Source organism: Prionailurus viverrinus, chromosome B2, assembly GCF_022837055.1.
Source record: "Prionailurus viverrinus isolate Anna chromosome B2, UM_Priviv_1.0, whole genome shotgun sequence".
Classification (NCBI taxonomy): Eukaryota; Metazoa; Chordata; class Mammalia; order Carnivora; family Felidae; genus Prionailurus; species Prionailurus viverrinus.
The window spans coordinates 2,707,626-2,722,896 of NC_062565.1; the positions used below are offsets into that span (position 1 = coordinate 2,707,626).

General features: G+C 50.2%; 6 non-coding genes across 6 annotated transcripts; 4 read left to right on the forward strand and 2 right to left on the reverse strand.

Annotated features, from left to right (window-relative positions):
* Positions 1 to 4,990: 4,990 nt before the first annotated feature.
* On the reverse strand, positions 4,991 to 5,064 carry TRNAI-AAU (transfer RNA isoleucine (anticodon AAU)). The gene has a single exon. It is a non-coding gene; the product is annotated as a tRNA-Ile (tRNA).
* Positions 5,065 to 7,136: 2,072 nt separating this feature from the next.
* On the forward strand, positions 7,137 to 7,210 carry TRNAT-AGU (transfer RNA threonine (anticodon AGU)). The gene has a single exon. It is a non-coding gene; the product is annotated as a tRNA-Thr (tRNA).
* Positions 7,211 to 10,626: 3,416 nt separating this feature from the next.
* Positions 10,627 to 10,699, forward strand: TRNAV-AAC (transfer RNA valine (anticodon AAC)). The gene has a single exon. It is a non-coding gene; the product is annotated as a tRNA-Val (tRNA).
* A 1,602-nt stretch (positions 10,700 to 12,301) lies between these two features.
* TRNAS-CGA (transfer RNA serine (anticodon CGA)) lies at positions 12,302 to 12,383 on the forward strand. Its single transcript has one exon. It is a non-coding gene; the product is annotated as a tRNA-Ser (tRNA).
* Positions 12,384 to 13,190: 807 nt separating this feature from the next.
* Positions 13,191 to 13,263, forward strand: TRNAR-ACG (transfer RNA arginine (anticodon ACG)). The gene has a single exon. It is a non-coding gene; the product is annotated as a tRNA-Arg (tRNA).
* A 1,449-nt stretch (positions 13,264 to 14,712) lies between these two features.
* On the reverse strand, positions 14,713 to 14,786 carry TRNAI-AAU (transfer RNA isoleucine (anticodon AAU)). The gene has a single exon. It is a non-coding gene; the product is annotated as a tRNA-Ile (tRNA).
* Positions 14,787 to 15,271: the final 485 nt, after the last annotated feature.

The window sequence follows — 15,271 nt, forward strand, 5'->3', positions numbered from 1 at the left end:
GCCGTGTTTTTTATGTGTTTTGGCAACAATCCTCCGTAATACTTGTATAATTAAAAAGGAGAAAAGTAAATGCAGAAATAGTGAAAAAAAAAACACCGCCCCGGTGCCTCCAGGATCCTCCAGGATCCAACCAATCCTTTGGATCTTTATACGTGGAGAAAGGATGAAATACTTAAAAAAAATAAAACTTTATGAAGAATCTTTCGTCCTGACAGTGTAAGGTGGACGCTCAGGGTTCCTTACCCAGGATGGGAGTCGTCTGACCTACAGTCTGTATCAGGGTTAGTGATGAGGAAGGTTGAAACGATAGAAACTTAGAACAGTGAACACTCTTGTTGGTTATCGGGATTCCACTATGAATTCAGTTATCCAGATCAGGGGATTCCTACAAAGGTGGTCACTCCCTGATCAAAAGATAAATGTGCTTTTAAGAGACCATGGAGTAGACTAGTTCGGAAGGAAGACTTCGGAGCAGATTCCCCAGATCTAGAGAAGCCGACCCCTTAGTGAGACCCTGAGAAGAGAGGGGTTCACGGACACGTGGACACCGCAGCAGAGCGATCTTGTCTCCCAGTTGTGCCTCCGCCACGTACCCCCCCAGCCACAGTGTCTCACGGTTCCAGTGGAGATAATAACCCCTACGTCACCGAGTTGTGAGGACACACACACACATACACACACACACACACACACACACACACACACATACACACACTGCAGGTACCACAGCAAGTAGGGAGTGCTGAGTAATCACTAGTTCCTGTGCCCCATAAAAGAAAACCATTCCCTTCCTTGATAAGCTGTCCTGATGAAAATGTTCCTGATTAATTTCTGTGGCTTTTAAAACATTCTAGACGTTCACTTCTCACTTCTCTAACGCTGTCATCTCATCCACACTTTTATAGGCCGAACACCTGAGTCAGGTGTTCCCAACACATCACCCTGGGCCTGGCCGCGAGCCTCTCGCCTGGCGATCTGACTCCAGTCTCCAGGACCCTCTGCGGTCCCACAGCAGCGGTGTCGTGAGTAGGGCCAAACGGTCACTGCCTTTCCACCAGACTGAGGAAGACGGCTCCACCAGCCGCAGACGCTGTGCCCGCCAGCAGCATTTGCCGAAACGACACCGTGGGGAAAAATGATCAGTCACAACGCTCCCAGAGGGAGGAAGATTTTTATTAAAACTTCAGCTTCACAGATGGAGGAAGAGCTTTGTTAAAGACAATGAAATACCGTTACGAAACAGCCCAGTAAGTGCACATTTGTAGAGAAAATGGAGAAGAGGCATCTGTGTAATTTAGGAACCAGAATACAAGACTGCCTCTCTGCTTCTTCACACGCAATTCTACCCCTTCACTTCCTCCACCATGAAACACACCTCTGATCCAGGGCTCTACAAAGACACCTGAACAGAACAAGGGGGAGAGTCGGGGACACTGCCTTTGGGGTGGATGGCTGAGAAATCGCCAGCTGCGGGTAGGGAGCCCTCTTCGTTCAGTTCACTCTCTCTGCTTGGTTTTCGGCTCAGTTTTGGGTCTTCTGATGAGACGGTGTCCATGTGGCTTGGTTGAGATTTTAAAACTCCAACAGCTCCCAAACCCTGGGAACTGTGAAGGCAGAGGGCTCCTAAGAAAACAACTATACTGATGACTCTGGTGGAGACAGTCTCTAATTTTCAAGGAGTGGAACAGGCCCAGAGACTAAGGTGTGGTTTTGCGATCACCCCGTAACACAACGTCCAAGCTGACAGCGTCCAGCTGTGTGACTGGGACGGAGACACGGGGCCCTGCACCCAGAGGGGCCTCCTGCTCTGCCGTCGCTATCTTGAAATGGTTGATGACCTTCGGCCAAGAGACCCCACAGCTGCATTTTGCACTGGGCCTCACAAAGTCTGTAGCTGGTCCTACGTGTTATGTTCTACGCTCTGCTGTCAAGAAAAGGAAGTAATTCTTCCCCGTATTCTGCATTCTACCCCTTGTCCAAAGTGCGTTTGGTGCAGAGTGGGTTCTTGATCCCACTTCCGGGGTTTATACTGCGAAACCGAACTGCAGGAAGAAATCAAGTAAGAACAAAATTTTTAACATACATCCCGAAACCATGGGCAAGCACCATAAGGGACACTAATGCTCAGAACCAAAGAGGAAAAGGAGAAAGTGAGGAAAGTGACTACTGATGGAACTTGAGACTAAGGAAAAGGAAGACCAAAGAAACAAGCTTTATCCACTTCCCGGGAGGCTGACTGACCTTCCTCAATCAGAACCCGATGACCACTCACCAGACAGGAGAAAGATGGCCGAGCCGGACAGGTGTATGAAGTAAGGACACTTTTGGTGATTTCTGGCGGATCAGGTCCCGAGCCACTTCCAAAGTTTGCAGATAGTGCGTAGATACCGAGAGGAACACAAGAGCCCACGCCCACCCAAGACGGCGGAGAGACAGACCTTCTGATCAGCCTGTGCTGACACTTCACGGCTCCACTGCAGAAACGTGATCCGTGAGCCAAACCGTCCTCCACACTGCCCCTCATTTGCCTTCTGTCTCCTGGGAGACCACTGTTTTCCCCTAGATTTTTCTTTTCCTTGGCACTCTCCTCAACGTTTTTCTGAAAAGCTCATCAAGCTAAAACCTTCCCTCTGACCCAAGGGCAAGACGTTCAGAGTTCGCTCCTGCCTGTCCTTACCCCTGGCGGTGAAGATAAACGCATAGGAAACACCGTTTCTGGGCCTCAGGGAATAACCAGCAACAGAAAGTCAAGCAGAACGAGCGAGCCGAGAAGGGCGCTGACCATGAAAATCCCACCCAGTGTTAAGGAGGCTAGAACCAGGGACGAATGGCAGAGTCTGAGAAGCCCTCCCTCTCTAGGACCCACTCCCCGGCTGTCCAGGCCCCAGGTGAGGGGAGCCCGTGAGTGCGGGTGGGTGTCGGGCGGGCAGGAGCGGCTGTGGGGGAGCTGGGGAGGAGGGGACCTGAGGCTGCAGGTCGAACCTCGTCTCACCTGGCTTGTGCCGGGCGCCCAGACTTCGAAGAGCGTGCCGACAAGGCTCTATTTCCAGGCAGCTCTATTTCCACCCAGGACACCAGGAAAGACCACCACACCAAGGAGGTGGCCAGGAAATGACAGCTGAGGACCATGTCTCTGCTCGGTGTCTTCATGCTAAACCACCGCTGGAAAGGCATCACCTAAGAAAGGGAAGGGCCAGGGGGGAGTTTCCCCAGACTCTCCAGATTAACTCCTTATCCTTCAAAAACAATTCCTAATGATCCCTCATTCCTAAAACTTTCTTGAACCTCCCATCCTGGCCCCAATAACCCTTCCACAGTTTAATTCCCTATTTAACAAATACCGTATGCCCATGTCATGCCCGACATTCTGTAATACTGCCTTCTAACACCTCTCCCGGGCCGGCTGTCATCCCCGCCAATCCAGACCGCAGACTAACAGCCTCTCCCCCCATAACTTTATCAGGTCCTTCTGCTGAGAAGGCTCCTAAAATCTCCCCAGCACATGTGATGTAATCCTTTGAGTAGCATCCAAGCCCTTCCTTAATCTAGCTTCACCCTATCTTTCCAGCTTTATTTCTACTTCCTCCAAAAATTCAACCTCTCTGCCAAAAAAAGTTCACCATACTGTCTCCCAAATCCTGCATAGGCAAGAGTTCCCGGTATGGGCTCCATTTAAACCTTCTGTCCCATTGCCCACTAAGTACCATCCAAGTATCTCATTCACTTAGTAAGCGGATATGTCTTGACTACCCACTGAGGTGCCTACACTGTTCCAGATGCCTGGTATTGGTCTGCAAACAAATATGGTTACCATAGGGAGATCTCCCAAGAGTGGTGCAGCCCCTGGGCTCTGCTCGTCCCCATCTACCCGGTCCCCCTGCTTCTCTTCCCTCATCAGCCAGTGTGAATCTATCCTTCAAGGCCCAAGCTTCGGTTGGAAGTTTACCCAACCCCCACGTCCAAACTGTGTGCACCCTGTGTGAATACATATGACAATGAAGTCATGTATCACTTCCAGCAGGGAGGCCAGCATGTGGCTGGAGTGGAGACAGAGAGTACATCACCAAGGTGACGAGGGCCAGACTGTAGGATCCAGCTGTAACATTAAAGAATTTGGTTTTTATTCCGAGAAGCCATTGCAGCAGAGAAATAAGGTCGGACTCACATTTCTATGGATTCACTCAGTTGCTGTTTTATGATTAGACTACTGGGCAAGGTTTAAGCAAGGGACTCAGGGAGCTACTGCGATAGTGACACCATATGAGATCATGGAGGTTTGGAGCATGTGCTTATTGAGGAGGGCGCTGCCAGTCTCCCACTGGGTTTACTTGGCAGGTAGAGCCACTGGGCTTAGTGATGGATTAGACATGTGAGTCAGGAATGAGCTCAAGGTTTGGATTCAGATCTGTAAGGACCACGTTGCTTTTTGCTGATACGGGTGAGATCAAGTTGCAGGCACAAGGGGGTGAGAAGCAGTTTGATTTCGGACATGTTACATCAGATATACCTTTTAGACGTCCAAGGATGTTAGGCGATGGTATATACTCGCATGGGGATTAAGAAGGAGGTCCAGGGTAGAGACACGGGGATTTAAATCTGAGAAATGTCAGGAGACGTGGGAATTTTTTTTTTTATAATTTTTTTTTTAACGTTTATTTATTTTTGAGACAGAGAGAGAGACAGAGCATGAACGGTAGGAAGGGCGATTCCACAACTGGTTTTCAGAGGAAACAAATAATTCAGGTTTTTCTCCTTCCAGAAGAGTTTCGTCACAGGAAAACAAAGCCCTCTGCTCTGTCGCCCCCGCTAGTGTGCGAGAGCGCGGGGGGGCCGAGACAGGTGCAGGGCACCGGCAAGCTGGGGACGGGGACTGTGCCCACCTTGGGGGCCAGCACCGCAGCAGAGAAGTTCGGAGACTCGCTCACCCAGCAAAACCCGCACCCAGAGGGTGTGCAGGCCCGCGGGTACCCTCCGCGTGTAGCGCAAAAGTTGGCCCGTACGGGGATCGAACCCGCGACCTTGGCGTTATTAGCACCACGCTCTAACCAACTGAGCTAACCGGCCAGGACACGTGCGGGCCTTTTCCCACGGTAAACGGCACTCAAACAGCATTGCCTCCTCGAGGCTAATCTCGGGAAGAAGAGAGGATCGCTCCTATTTCTCGCGTCCTTCCCGTCTGGAGGGGCCGAGGGGGGAGAAGGGAGGAGGAAAGCTCCATAGTCGGCCTCAAGGGATCGGGCTTCTTCCGGGAAAACCCGAGAAGATTCAGGCCAACGTCAGGGAGCGGGATCCAGGCGCCTCGGCGCTCCCGGGGACCGTCGAGACAGGCCGGCTCCGCCCGGACCCTGGGGACGCCGCACCTCGGACCCCGCGCAGCGCCGCGCGGAGTCCGCCCCTCAGTGTCGCCGAGCTGGAGCTGCAGTGTGGCTCCCGGACGCGTGGTGGCGCCCGAGAGCGGGGCTGGGGTCTGCGGGGCTGCTGACCCACCGGGACCCGGAGCGCGACCTGAGCTCCCGAACCCAGCCGGAGGGAAGGGGGAGGCGGGGCGCGTCCTGGGCCCGGGAGCAGCGCCGGGACTGACACCGGAGGAGGAGCCGAGGCCCCGGTCGGGCGACTCCGGAGGAAGGAGGGAAACCTCGGAGCAGGTGCGCCCTTCCCTGCACGGCCTGATGCACCTGCCGGGACGCGCCCACGCGGGAGGGGCCGGCACGGGGCGCGGGACGCGGAGTCCTGCCATCCTCCGCTCTCTGCTAGGTCCCGCTTCCCCCTGGCTTCCCACCACGGCGCTTTCTAAGCCAGGGGTACTAATATTTTCAGAAGTTCACCGGTCTGTGCACATTCTCAAAGCCTTCTTTCCCCTCCATTTATAAGTACCTGTGAGCACGTGTATGTATTATATGGGCTTCTCTCGGATATGCACTATAGTATGTAAGGTGTTTAGGACTTGATATGCGCTATTTCTCCCTAGAAATGAGAACCATACCCTTTGACCAGCTAACTTTGCCTTTTCTTTTCTAATTTCCATTTCAAGCATTTGCGTTTAATATCATACATATAAATCATTCTTCTGGCCATTTAGCACTCTTTTGGCAACTTTGTATACCGTTTGAAGCAACTAGCAGGTATCTTCATACTTTTTGTTGTTATTCTGTGGTGGGAATTCTGAAAGGTTGTAGAGTAGAAGATTAATATCATTATCATTCTTGTTTTCCCGGGGCACTTGCTATGGTAAATGATTTCTGAAAGTCTGGACCCCATTCAGACTTCACTTTGACCTCTAGAGACCAAAGTATGCATCAGTCATTACTTGCCTTTTGTCAAGGGTCAGTTCCCTGGGAAACGCTCTGAGTTCATGGGGAAGGCTCTCAGAATCAGTAAATACGAGAGGGTGAGGGAAGCGGGATTGGGAAGAGGCAGAAGCTGAGCTGCGTGTAGTTTAACGGAGGCCTCAAGCTGATGTCTCAGGGGGATTTGAGCTTGGAATGGCGCTTCAGGGACGCCCTGCGTTGAGGCGGAGGAGGGTGAGGGGAAGATTTGTACTCTAACATCACCCAGTCTTGGATGTGAGCACCCCTCGAAGGTGGGTGTAACTTTGAGCAAGGTGCCTCTTCTGTGGAGGAAGTTCCCAGAGACCAACCCAGCCGTGAGTGAACCATGGGCAGTCAACATCTGTGAGTGGAGAAAGGAGTGCCACCATTTTGGAGGGCCATCTGACAGGCGCAAACAACTCCTCACAGTTCTTTCAGAGCCATGTGTCAGACACGTGCTAATCTTTGACCAGCGACCTCTCCTTTTCCACACTAATAGAGGAGAGAGCAGGTGTGGTTAAGAGAAAAGGATGGTTAGTAGAAAGTCAAGTCATTTTTCCTTTAGGGTTCAACAAAGGTCTGTGTCCCCAACAGACTTCAGTGGGTCTAGTGGTGTCCACCTTGAAACAGTGATCCACAAAGAGACAATCACTTCAATCCACTTCAATCTGTTCATCCTTCCAAGAGAACATTCTTCTTTGGTTTTGACTGAGACATGTCTGTTCTTTCGTTTCTGAAACATCTGGTGAACTAGTTACTAAGTTCATTACAGTTGAGGTGTGTGAAATCATACTGAAATAATATGTAATTTAGGGGCCCACTGCACCTGGCTCCGTGGCTTAGCTGGTTAAAGCGCCTGTCTAGTAAACAGGAGATCCTGGGTTCGAATCCCAGCGGGGCCTGTGCCTCAGCTTTCTTTCTGGCTTTTGTGATTTAACCTCCCATGTTTTCTCTGGGTGGGTAGGTACCAACTTGAATTTACCTGGGGAATACTCACGCCTTTGAGACGCATATCCTATACATCGTAAGAGTAATTTAAAGACTCAGAATATCTGTTCTAGGGGTGATATATCAGGAAAAGGCAAGGAGCCTCACCTAGCCTAGCTGAGGTTTGCCCCTTTGCCCTGCCATTTGAGATCAAGTGGCAGAGATTCAACCACTGTGAAAATACCCTTTCAGATATTGTATTACTAAGAAATTACTGATGACTAAGAAAGGATTGATTACTTTCTTGTTGATTTTTGAGCATCAGGAAATGCAAAGGTGTTAGAAGACTAACATTTTATTAAAACTCCTTAAAGTGGATTTGAATCTAATGGACTCCATAAGAGTTGAGCGGTTAACAGGCCTAGAAAATAAAAGGTAGTTCCTCTATAAGATAATTTGAATCAAGTCCCGAACATTCAAAATTGTGTCTTTGCTGAAGAGAGTTCTAACTAAATACCATTTATTTCCTGACATAAGTTATTCTTTATTCAAACCTCCTCCCCTATTAAATGTTCCCTGGCTTGGGATCCTCAAACAGACAGCTCTCTTCTGTGCTCTTACAGGAGGCATGGTGGTGTTTTAGGTCAGCTGTGTGCTTCTTTCTTCTTCGTGTTCAGGTATTCGTTGCTAAAATTGGGCACTGGAGAGGTTGGTGAATTCATCTGAATGAAATGTCCATTAAAAGGTGAAAGGTAAAGTATGGTGATGATGAAAAGTGTTGGAGAAAGGGAAATGATTGGGAAGGATGTCCAGCTTTCACCAGGAAAGCTTAGGTGTGAAATGAATGCGATAATGACCACCCTGTAGATAATTACTTGCGCAAATCATTACTCAGCAGACTCAGCTGAGATCTTCTGGATTCATCTGTCCCTGTTCCCTGTTGTCACACTTTCTTCTCTGTGTTAGTATTGTTTAATGCTGAGTCTGTGTCTACAATTCCACATAAACAGCACATCAAACTTAGGAGTTGTCAAACACTCTCAGATGGTTAAGTTTTAAGTTCTTGAGCCTTGTACCTACACCATGATTACACCTGGAAAAAATCTCAAGCACCTTGGCGCTTTCCAGGGCTGATGTCCCCAGCGCTGACCCATTGCAGAATCTCTGGAGTTGATCCTTCATCCTTTAGAATTTCTTCATCAACTCTAAGCATCTTGGCGGCCTGCCTGGAGGTGATCTTCCCAAATATCCACATCCAAAATAGATCTCGCCCAAGCTTGAAACTCATTATTTCCATCTGCACTTAGATTTCACATAGGCACTATTAGCACAGTGCGCCCTAAACTCAACTGACATCAATCCCATTGGAAACCTGTGGCTAAAATTAACCTCGATTCCTCCCATTGCCTTTCCCACCATGAAGTCACCACAAAGTCTTGTTGATTGTGCCTTCGACACCCGTAAGATGTCCTTGCCATCTGTCCTTCTATTGGTCCCTCTTTGGGTCTTCAACATCTCTTAGCTGTCCCTGTCTTCCAGATTGGCCATCGAAAGCCATTCTCGACACACCAAAGTCTCTGTCTTAAAATACAAGACACCACTTCCTTCTTAAAATTTCCCAATTTTAACCCTCTCTTCTTTTTCTAATATATGCATGCAAACCTGTATATTTTCCACTAAGTATTGTTCTAGTTGCTTTTAGTTAGAATTACCTTCTGGTTTCCATTATACCTTGACTTTGACTTGTGGCTTATATAGAAGAGCCATGCTGAAGTTTCACTATATCTGGGCATTTTCTACTTTTTTGCTACTGACTTCCTGTTTAATTCTATTGTCAAAATATCTGAAGGTTTATTTTAGTCCTTTAAAAATTGGGGGGACTTGTTCGATGGCCCTGTTTTGGTGAATTTTTCAGGTGCACCTGAAAATAATGTGTATTCCGCAAGAGTTAGGCGTAGTGTCTTAAAAGTGCTAATTAGGTCAAATTGCTAAGTTACTAGCCGTGGCCTAAATCTTCTATAACCTACTTATTTCCCGTTTTCTTTCAGTTTCTCACCAGCTACTCCAAGGGGTCTTTTGAATCACCAACCATGGTCGTGGTTGTTCTATTTCTTGTTTTAATTTTCTCAGTTTCGCTTCATCCAAGAATTAACAAGTGTCCTTGGCGAATTGATCATTTAATTGTTGCTGAACGTTTCTCTTTAACCTTGGTCTTGCTTTTTACCTTCAGGTCTACTCGGTCCGATATTCGTATGGCCACACCAGCTTTCTGATGCCTAGTGATCTCAAGGTAAGCTTTCCCTCGTCACTCTGCCTTCAACCTGTCATCATTAGTCATCTTGCGCGTCTCTTGTAAGCAGGGAGCAGTTGGCTCCGGTTTTTCCAATTTTGCTTTTCTGCCAGCCGATCTCTGCCACTTAATTACGTGTTTATCCCACTTACATGATATGAAGTTATTTATATTTGGATTTAAGTCCATCGTCAAGTTATTTTTCTGTCCATTTGTCCCCCCTTTTTATGTTCCTCTTTTTCTGTGTTTCTTTGAATAGTTATTATTCCATTTAACCTTTGTTTAACCTAAAATGTATTATCTTTTCTCTCCACCTCCTTTTTAAGATTTTTTAAATCTTTGGTTTCCAAGCATTTCAATATAATTTAGGTGGTTATGATTTCCCTTATGATTATCCTGGCTGTCATTTGCTGGGCTTCTTGAATCAATGAGGTGATGTGACTTTTATTTTTTTCATTGAGCTGTATCCTTAAGATTAGTGCATTTTAATAGTGTAAAGTACACCTTGATTTTTTTTTTTTTAAGGAAATCTTCACTGATGACGTCTACACTCCAAGAATTAAAGCTTAGGCTCCAACCTGTCTCATCACATTCAGATTAAATTATACCTTCCCCTCTGTGGAAGGCACACACCTCATCTTCCCTGGTCTGGCCCACATATTCCCATTTAATCTCATTTCTTTCCATGCCCTCCTTCAAATCCTTGGATATCCACCGACCTGCCTCCTGACCTTTCCCCCCCGCCCCGCCTCCATCCCCGCCCACCCACCATTCCCCGCCTCCCAAGATCATGCCCACTCCACTCAGTTCCCAATGACGAGACCCCCCTTTCTGACGTCTCTGCATCATGCTTCATAGTCTTTTCATCTATGAAGTCTCAGATCAAGGGTCATTTTCTGTAGAAAGCCTTCATGGGCACTGGGGTAGTTTCCATTTTTTTTTGGCTAAACAGGCTTCTCTGAACATTATGGTAGATACATTTGGTGAACGCATTTCTCCTGGGATTGGACATTGTTAATTTTGTAAAGGGGAAACTCCCCTACGAAAAAGACCTGGGGGCATCAAGAAATATTTACTTTTACTAAGCGCTCCCGTCATGGGGTTTCCGTAGTGTAGTGGTTATCACGTTCGCCTAACACGCGAAAGGTCCCCGGTTCGAAACCGGGCGGAAACAGCCGCTGGCCTTTGTTTTGCTCCTGAGCCTACATCCTTTTAGACGTGAGCCTGCACTTCCTTTCTGGGGTCTCAGACTTAAAAACACACGCGAACATTTGCTACGCCCAAATACGTCAGTTTAGTATAAGGATGATCTTGAGCTGAGAGCAACTGAGAAAAAGCAAACAGGAAGAGCCCTCTGTCCTCCTGTGTGCCTGAAACAGGACGTAAGTGTCCCTTGGTGAAGGTTCCCCCCACCCCCCATGTCCTGCCAGAGAGAGAACCACCCCGATGACTGGAGGTAGGAAGTCAGCGCCAAGAGGAGCCTGAGGAAATAAACTGCGAACCAACCCGGTCTTCTTCCATTCTTTCCCCGCTGTTTTCCTTCCCACAACTGTTGCCCCTTGGAGCCCACGCTCCCCTTTTCTGGGTCTACCCGCTTCCCTACAACGTATCACCCTTTGCTAAAATGGCATAAAAGCTTTCCAGTCTAACTGCTTCTTTGGGTTCTCACTTCTTTTACGTGAAGCCTTCACGCCTGTAAAATTAAAATAAGAAAGAAAAAAAAACAACGTCAACAAACTTTGTAAACCTTTTCTCCGGTTCGTCTGTCTTTTGTCAGTTGCATTCGTAGGCCCCAGCCCCCAGCCTAAGAGAAGAGAGGGAACATTCTTCTTCCCTACATATGGAAATTGTGAACATCGGGGCCTTGGGAATTTGAAGAAAATACACGCATATCCAAAAGGATGTGAAGGGATAAGCGTGTAATGGGGAGCCAGGAGTACTCACATTTCAACACACGGTCCCATGGTCCCATGAACTAACTCACATGGTCCCACCCAAAATAAATAAGTTATACAGTGTGTTACAGTGATTATGAGTGACATGGGGGAAAATAAAGCAGAGAATGAGGAGAAGCACTGGAAAGAGGGGAGGTGAAAGTTTCAGGTGTGAGTTTCAGGTGTTATTTGAGGAAACACCTGCCGTAGGTAAGGGGCTGGGACCGGGCAGGGCAAAGCACGGGACAGCGAGGAGCCTGATGCTTACAGCGAAGAGCAAGGCTGACAGCGACTGCAGCCGGGTGAGCAGGGGCGCAGGGTGACACCCGAGGTCTTCAGGGGCCCGGAAACCCAGGTGGGGACTTGGGCGCTTACTCCGATGAAAGGAGGAGACGCCACTGAGTTGTGAGCACAGCTGGGCCATCAAGTGGAGTAGGTTCAGAAAGATCCCCTGGCCGCTCATGGTGGAGTGTTCGGTGAGGGCTGGAAAGGCCGGATGCGGGACCCGTTAGGAGATGCTTGCAGCATATTCCGCGTGAGACGTGCAGGCGCTGTGCACCAGGCCGCTAGCAGCTGGGTGGTGAGAGCGTTTTCGGATCTAGATGCTTCTGAGGGCAGAGGGAAAGAGAATTCCCGCACCTGTGTGGAATGAAAGAATAATTGAAGTCAAGCGTGTTGCCAAGATTTTTGCCTAAATACCTGAAAAGTTGAAAGAGCCATGAAGCTGAAGAAGGTTTTGAGGGGACCCTCCGGCATCAGCCACCCCTATCTCTTCTGCCACGCCGCCCGGTCAACGACAGACACTTGTCTTCAGTCCAGCGAGTGAGGCCCTCTCCACGGGGGCTGTGATGGCCGAGTGGTTAAGGCGTTGGACTCGAAATCCAATGGGGTCTCCCCGCGCAGGTTCAAATCCTGCTCACAGCGTTGCAGCTTTTTGATGAGGGTCCCAACCGGCCCCCTCCCTTCAGCCACGGTCCCGATTCATAGCCCTGAATGTTTGAGGTGCCTGGGCCACCAGCCCGGTCTGACTTCCACCCTCCCCTTCCCTGGTCTGGGCGCCTGAGAACCTCCAGATTTCCGCGTCTCCACCATCCACGCCGAGATCCGGCCTTGGAGAGCTCAAAAACACCAGCTGCCTGATCGTGAGGCTGTGAAACCTGACGAACGCCTGCTCACGCTGGCGACTATTCTGCCTCCCTCGAAGAGCCAAGCACAATTTAAGCCAATTTTGTGTTTGTTAGTAAATGAGTTCCTGGTTTCCAAGCTTCTCCGTCAAATGCGAATCTTAAAATGTATACTTCCACTGAATTCTCGCCTCCTTGTTGCATCCAGTGTTTCTTGCAGTTTGTGGGCGACGTCTGCGGGCGGGGTGGTGAGGAAGAGCCCCAAAGCCAGGCACCAGGATAAGCTGGAGTGAAGACAGAGTCCAGAGGGAACGTGAACCCTGCGTCCGTGGAGATTTGTTCAAGCAGAAGCCAAACCAAAACGAAGCAAAGCAAACAGCCCCGAAGCACCAAACAAGCGTCCCATGGGGACAGTCAGAGAAGTGCAGGTCGCCCTCTGTCTTCAATGAAAACATTTTATGTAAATGTGTTGTGCAAGCAAGTCATAAAATCAATTATGCTTTCCCAGAATTGGTACAGATTTTGTTCCTAGTCAACCACTTCCTCGTCTGGTGTGAATTGTGTAAAGTAACGAAAATATTAACACTGAGGCCACCTGAGCAGGTGCGGGCCAGTGGCGCAATGGATAACGCGTCTGACTACGGATCAGAAGATTCTAGGTTCGACTCCTGGCTGGCTCGTCGGGCTCACTTTTTTCTCTTCACGCTCTCTAGGTACCTATAAAAAAAAGAAAAAGAAAAAAGAAAGATTGGAACAATCCTCACAGTCGTCCGAACACATTTTCCTGGAACATGATCCTTCCCCCTGGCGATGCTATCCCACATCGGCTGTGGGTTGGGTCTGAAAGAGACGCGTCAGAAGCAACGAAGGAACCATCCTCTAAGCTTTTTCTGCCTTCATCTCTTGAACTTGAGACAGGAGATTGGCCGAAAAAGACCGTTAGAAGGAAGGTTTTAAAATCAAAGAAGCTGTAAAAAATAAAAGCTGGTCTTCCAGTATCTTCTCCACCCACATTTTTCCCCGTGGGAAGGGTCCTCACCCCAGAGGTCTCTCCTGCGAGCTGCTTCCTCCCATGGCTACCAGCCAAGAAAGGGAACCCCTCCTGGGGAACCCCTCAAGGAAGGTTGGGCTGTGGGGACACGGGTGCCAGCGGCTCTTTGCCTCAGTGGGGCCCCTTAGAGCTTGGCCCTGATGGACGGCCGCAGTCGCCACTCCTCCCCGACATGTCCCCACGTGCCCGGCCAGGCCATCGTGGGAACAGACGCCGCTGCCCCCGAGGGACGAAGAGCCGACAGGAATCCCTTCTTTTACAAGAGTAAGCAGCGGGAGAAGATGAGGAAGACCTGGGAGGTGGCAGCTCCCGGGGGTGGGGGAGGGGGGGGAGGGGGGCTCTCAACAGACCTGCCTCTTCCCTGTGCGTCGGGGCCCAGCAGAGAGGCTGGGGGGGGGGGGGTGGAGAATCACTGCCAAGTGGGGGAAATTCTTCAAACCAGCCCAGAAGATCATCCTCATACGTGGACCGATTTCCCAATGTGTGGCTTGTCTCCTCGCTGGGCCTGGCAGGTGAATTGCGGTCAGCGCGTGCGCCTTGGCGGGCGGGGACGGGACCGAGGAAAGCGGTGCGCAGCCCCGCCGGGTGCGGGCAGGTGCAGGGGCGGGGACCGAGCCGGAGAAAGCGGGTGCAGCCTGGCCGGGGGCCCGCAGGTGCAGGGGCGGAGACCCGACCGGAGCAAAGCCCGTGTGTCGCTGCCCCAGCCAACCGAGTCGCCGCCAGCCTCCGCCTGCCTCCTTTTCTCTCTAGCAGCTTCTCTTACGCGCCCGGATGATACCGTCTCCTGGAGTTTCACCGAAAACCGAGCAGGCGCATTGCTACAACGGTCCTTGACGCCCCCCTTTCCTAAGACACAGCCGCCTCGTTCCCACACCACTCCCTCGGGTTGCTTCAGGAGACTTCGCAGCGGGTGTGGTTACTTTTAATTAAGAACAAGCGAAGCGAAGCGAAAATACACAGCCTTCTTGTCGGGAGGAGGAAGGTCCGAGCTTCGGATTCTGATTAGCGGCGATTTGGGGTCCGACGAGTGAGTTGGCCAAGTCCACGCGGCGGGAAGGCCAAAAGAGGTCACGCTGCGTGGCCCGTACGGGGATCGAACCCGCGACCTTGGCGTTATTAGCACCACGCTCTAACCAACTGAGCTAACCGGCCACCCGACGGGGGATGCTTTCTAAAAGAATAAGTTCATCTACAGTTTTGTTTGCCCAAAACTAAGGGGAAGGTCTTCTTTTTCTCCTCTCGCTGCTAAGGACCGTTTTGAACCGTATCCATAGCCTGTAATGAGAAGTCTACACTCTCAGTTCTTCGGATTGGGACTAGGAAATCCACGGAGAGACTTGTGCAGACGCTGGGTCCAGCCTATTTGTGGAGAGGGCACCGGGCCGGGATTTTCGGTTGTGGTGAAGGCAGTGTCCCCTGTTTAGAGGCGAGTCGGAAGCTCCGGATCACACGTCGCAAACTTCTCTCCCAGGACTTGGACCTTAGTGACGCGTCCAGTTCGGGTCGGTTCCAGGCAAGGAAACGCAGACGAGCGCGACGCAGGAAAGGCGCTGTGCCCCGGTCTCTGAAGCCCCGCAGACACCTGCCCCGACGTCATGAGCCGGGACGGCGGCCCCCAGCAGCACGGGTCACCACCG